At 45.4% G+C, this 6,000-nt stretch overlaps 1 protein-coding gene across 1 annotated transcript in view; it reads left to right on the forward strand.

Annotated features, from left to right (window-relative positions):
* The window catches only part of ICOS (inducible T cell costimulator), a 76,066-nt gene extending 70,716 nt beyond the window's left edge, over positions 1-5,350 (forward strand). Inside the window, exon 5 of the mRNA XM_069735377.1 lies at positions 5,073-5,350. The gene's annotated coding sequence lies outside the window, so the exon portion shown is untranslated. The remainder of the gene's footprint in view (positions 1-5,072) is intronic.
* The last annotated feature ends 650 nt before the right edge of the window (positions 5,351-6,000 follow it).

Consider the following 6,000-nt stretch of genomic DNA (forward strand, 5'->3'; position numbering starts at 1 on the left):
TAAAGTGCCTACAGCCATATGTTATTATGTTAGGCCTTAGAAGCCTGTCTGCGGCCCGTTCTTTCTACTACTCCTACACTGACCAGACCACTGCTGCCCGTGTACCCCTGGAACCAATTATAAAGTGCCTACAGCCATATGTTATTATGTTAGGCCTTAGAAGCCTCTCTGCGGCCCGTTCTTTCTACTACTCCTACACTGACCAGACCACTGCTGCCCGTGTACCCCTGGAACCAATTATAAAGTGCCTACAGCCATATGTTATTATGTTAGGCCTTAGAAGCCTGTCTGCGGCCCGTTCTTTCTACTACTCCTCCACTGACCAGACCACTGCTGCCCGTGTACCCCTGGAACCTATTTAAAAGTGCCTACAGCCCAATTTTTTTTATGTTAGGCCTTCGAAGCCTGTCTGCGGTCCCTCCTTCCACTAGGCCTCCACTGACCAGACCACTGCTGCCCGTGTACCCCTGGAACCAATTATAAAGTGCCTACAGCCATATGTTATTATGTTAGGCCTTAGAAGCCTGTCTGCGGCCCGTTCTTTCTACTACTCCTACACTGACCAGACCACTGCTGCCCGTGTACCCCTGGAACCAATTATAAAGTGCCTACAGCCATATGTTATTATGTTAGGCCTTAGAAGCCTGTCTGCGGCCCGTTCTTTCTACTACTCCTACACTGACCAGACCACTGCTGCCCGTGTACCCCTGGAACCTATTTAAAAGTGCCTACAGCCCAATTTTTATTATGTTAGGCCTTCGAAGCCTGTCTGCGGTCCCTCCTTCCACTAGGCCTCCACTGACCAGACCACTGCTGCCCGTGTACCCCTGGAACCAATTATAAAGTGCCTACAGCCATATGTTATTATGTTAGGCCTTAGAAGTCTGTCTGCGGCCCGTTCTTTCTACTACTCCTACACTGACCAGACCACTGCTGCCCGTGTACCCCTGGAGCCAATTATAAAGTGCCTACAGCCATATGTTATTATGTTAGGCCTTAGAAGCCTGTCTGCGGCCCGTTCTTTCTACTACTCCTCCACTGACCAGACCACTGCTGCCCGTGTACCACTGGAACCTATTTTTAATTGCATAGAGCATACTTTTTTTAATAGTAGGCGTACAAAGTCTGTCTGCGGTCCACTATTGAAATTGTCCTCCACTGCCCAGAGCAATGTTGCCTGTGTACCCCTGTAACCTTTTTTAAACTGCAGTGAGCCACATTTTTGGCTTAAGGCCTACTACCTGTGTCTGTCTGCGCCACTCAATACAGCTGTCTTCCTTTGAAAAAAGCAGAGCGTCAATAGTCTTGTTTTCAGCCTCTAGGAATTTTAAAACTGCATTGGGGCTACATCTTTGGTAGGGCCTTAGAAGCCTGTCTGCGGCCCGTTCTTTCTACTACTCCTACACTGACCAGACCACTGCTGCCCGTGTACCCCTGGAACCAATTATAAAGTGCCTACAGCCATATGTTATTATGTTAGGCCTTAGAAGCCTGTCTGCGGCCCGTTCTTTCTACTACTCCTACACTGACCAGACCACTGCTGCCCGTGTACCCCTGGAACCAATTATAAAGTGCCTACAGCCATATGTTATTATGTTAGGCCTTAGAAGCCTCTCTGCGGCCCGTTCTTTCTACTACTCCTACACTGACCAGACCACTGCTGCCCGTGTACCCTTGGAACCAATTATAAAGTGCCTACAGCCATATGTTATTATGTTAGGCCTTAGAAGCCTGTCTGCGGCCCGTTCTTTCTACTACTCCTCCACTGACCAGACCACTGCTGCCCGTGTACCCCTGGAACCTATTTAAAAGTGCCTACAGCCCAATTTTTTTTATGTTAGGCCTTCGAAGCCTGTCTGCGGTCCCTCCTTCCACTAGGCCTCCACTGACCAGACCACTGCTGCCCGTGTACCCCTGGAACCAATTATAAAGTGCCTACAGCCATATGTTATTATGTTAGGCCTTAGAAGCCTGTCTGCGGCCCGTTCTTTCTACTACTCCTACACTGACCAGACCACTGCTGCCCGTGTACCCCTGGAACCAATTATAAAGTGCCTACAGCCATATGTTATTATGTTAGGCCTTAGAAGCCTGTCTGCGGCCCGTTCTTTCTACTACTCCTACACTGACCAGACCACTGCTGCCCGTGTACCCCTGGAACCTATTTAAAAGTGCCTACAGCCCAATTTTTATTATGTTAGGCCTTCGAAGCCTGTCTGCGGTCCCTCCTTCCACTAGGCCTCCACTGACCAGACCACTGCTGCCCGTGTACCCCTGGAACCAATTATAAAGTGCATACAGCCATATGTTATTATGTTAGGCCTTAGAAGCCTGTCTGCGGCCCGTTCTTTCTACTACTCCTACACTGACCAGACCACTGCTGCCCGTGTACCCCTGGAACCTATTTAAAAGTGCCTACAGCCCAATTTTTTTTTATGTTAGGCCTTCGAAGCCTGTCTGCGGTCCCTCCTTCCACTAGGCCTCCACTGACCAGACCACTGCTGCCCGTGTACCCCTGGAACCAATTATAAAGTGCCTACAGCCATATGTTATTATGTTAGGCCTTAGAAGTCTGTCTGCGGCCCGTTCTTTCTACTACTCCTACACTGACCAGACCACTGCTGCCCGTGTACCCCTGGAGCCAATTATAAAGTGCCTACAGCCATATGTTATTATGTTAGGCCTTAGAAGCCTGTCTGCGGCCCGTTCTTTCTACTACTCCTCCACTGACCAGACCACTGCTGCCCGTGTACCACTGGAACCTATTTTTAATTGCATAGAGCATACTTTTTTTAATAGTAGGCGTACAAAGTCTGTCTGCGGTCCACTATTGAAATTGTCCTCCACTGCCCAGAGCAATGTTGCCTGTGTACCCCTGTAACCTTTTTTAAACTGCAGTGAGCCACATTTTTGGCTTAAGGCCTACTACCTGTGTCTGTCTGCGCCACTCAATACAGCTGTCTTCCTTTGAAAAAAGCAGAGCGTCAATAGTCTTGTTTTCAGCCTCTAGGAATTTTAAAACTGCATTGGGGCTACATCTTTGGTAGGGCCTACTAACGGTGTCTGCCGCCCCAAGGTGTGCCCCAGGTTTCGTCCACATTGCTTCGATCTTCCTACTCTCGTTTAGTAGTTGTTGCAAACTACACTGCATTAGGCCTACAAATTGGGTATGGGGTGTAGAGACGGTGTCTTCCGCTCCAAGGTGTTCTCCAGGTTGCCTTTCCTAAGCTTCTATCTTCAGGCTCTTGTTAAATAGTGCTTAAATGGAACAACTGCATTTGGCGTACTAGTTGGTTTGGGGCCTACTAACAGTGTCTGCCGCTCCTTGCTGTTCTCCTGGTTTCCTGTCCTCAAATTCCATTTTCAGGCTCTCGTTAAGTAGTTGTTAATGTTAGACTGCATTTGGCCTACTAGTTGGGTTGGGGCCTACTATCGGTGTCTGCCACTCCTTGCTGTTCTCCTCCACTGAACAAAGCTGTGCCACCTGTTTACTACTGTTGCCAATTTTGAACTGCATTTCGACTACTTACTGATTTGGGCCTACTCTCTGTGTCAGCCTCTCATTCCAGTTGTCCTCCACTGCAATGCCCCCTGATTAGTCCTGTGTTACCAATTTTGAACTGCATTTAGCCCACTTTATTCTTTGGGCCTATATCTGTGTTTCCTCCTCATCCTGCCCATTGCCCAGCCAGTGATAGATGAGTCTGCTGGTACATTGACCCATAACGCAACATTTCCCGTGCACGCTACACTGCAAGATTGTGACCCTGCTGAAAGTCAGGTCCCCCTTCCCGCATACCATACCACCTTACACGGGGACAAAGAGGAAGGTGCAGATGAAAGTGCAGGTTCCTTCATCAGGTGGGGGGAGGAATACTAGCTGGCGACGTCAATGGCACAGGGCCTCTCATAGTACGCAAAAGTGTTGCTGCCGGTGGGAGGCGCCCCCGCCGTGCAAACACACCGTTGTACTTTGAGGGGCCCTGTGCCAGTGCCAATGCCAACGAGTGGGCCCCCCTGCTTGCTCAGGATCACAGCACTTGCAAAGTTGAAATACTTACCTCTCCCTGCTCCACTGCCGTGACGTGGTCCAGATTTACTGGGCCCACTAATTACTTGAACCAGCCCTTCCCCCCACAACTTTAGCCAAATGACCCCCAATTTCAAATGCCTTCCAATTATTATAAGCTAAATTACGATTGACAAGCTTCTGTAACAAGAATGGATGTTTTTGCCTTTAAAATGGGCAGTGTAGGTGTTTTCCTGGCCTCCACTCACTGCCGACTATGCTCCCCCATTCACTTGCATTGGGTTTCGTGTTTCAGTCGATACCCGACTTTTCGCGATAATCGGCCGATTCCACTCCACTCGACTTTTAAGATAGTCGGATTTCGCGAAACACGGCTCGACTCCAAAAAGGTCAAGGTCGCTCAACCCTATTGGTCACTATTGTGCCCTTTTTAAAAAAGTTATTAGTTGTTTAATATTATTTTAAAATTGTTCTAAATGATTTCATAATAAATCTTTAAAAACATGAGAGCTTCATGCTTCTAACTTACAGCATTGTATTTAAATGTTGCAATTCTAGGAAAGCTTATCAAAGACAAACGTATGCAGCTTGCATCAAATTCAATATGTCTGTAAACTTCTAGGCTTCCACTAATAGAACCTGAATTCAGAAAATTAGACAAGGGATGTCATAGAGACCCCTAAATATACAATCACAGTGCACAAATAATGTTAGCATACATTGATGGAATAATAGTGCAATAGAAGGCTATAAAAATACTGCATCTCAGTAATGGAATAACGTCTGCAGAGTTTGCAGTTTAGGACCCTGGGGCTTCTCTCTTCCGAATGTGTCTATTTAATCGTAAAATACAAATGTTTTTGAATTGCTTACTTAGATTTAAAAACATTGGTTATAAATGTTGATAATGAACTATAAGTTTTATTATTGCCTTACAAGAACTCAAACCAAGGAACCCAAGTTACCTTGGTATGCTGGTAATTGCACAATTTCAGTTTTATTTTTTATTTCTGGTTAAAAAGTGGTATTTTTTATCTTCTAGGTGCAATGGAGATAGATACTGCAAGCCACAGACTTTTGTTTGCTACTCACGACCACAGGATTTTGCATATCCTTCTGTTTTATCTGCTGAAGACAGCTGACTCATTTGTTTCACTTTACACTTCATGTACTTAATGTCAACTGCTACTATGTAAACTCCCGAAAATGTATGGCTCAATCATTTAATTTAAATATATTTTTTTCTTTTTATTTTGCCACCCACAGTCTTTCTCAACATAGGTGATGAAATAGGTGTATATACAAAATGGATGATGATACTAGTAACTAATAATAAAAATATCTAAAAAAAATTAGTAATTTTTCAATTAAAAAATACCGTATAAAACATTTAAAAATATTAGTACAAGTAAAGACACACAATCAGGTCTTACCCATTACACAACGACGAGTCTCATATCCGACATATATGCATGATAGAGATGAACAAATTCAAATTCACCAACTTTGCTGAATTTTCCTCCAAAATTAATTTTGCTGCAAATAAATTAGAGCAAATCTCAATACTGTAAAGATTGCAATAGCTTAGAAAATACACACAGGGGAAAGGAGGGAGAGAAAGAGACTTCCCTGACCACAGAGTTACACTTTACAGGCAAAAGAGAGAGAGCGTGAACCCCACTGACCATAACAGCTTATATCAAAAGAGGAGAGAGAAAGAGAACCTCACTGATCATAAGAGATTACACACTACAGAAGAGGAAGACTTACCCTGTGACTCTGGAGATGAACAACGACTCTGAGGTAGAACCTGTGCTACACTGGGAATCGTGGATCTGTGATGGCCCTGGTACTGAACACTACTGTGCAAGGTATGATGTCATAGATGCAGGGCTTTATGGGGGGCTTGCGCAGCAATGGAAAGTTATGTTAGCCCACTCTCTGATGCTTCAGCAGTCTGAGAAATGGTG

This window comes from Ranitomeya imitator, chromosome 7, assembly GCF_032444005.1.
Source record: "Ranitomeya imitator isolate aRanImi1 chromosome 7, aRanImi1.pri, whole genome shotgun sequence".
Taxonomy (NCBI): Eukaryota; Metazoa; Chordata; class Amphibia; order Anura; family Dendrobatidae; genus Ranitomeya; species Ranitomeya imitator.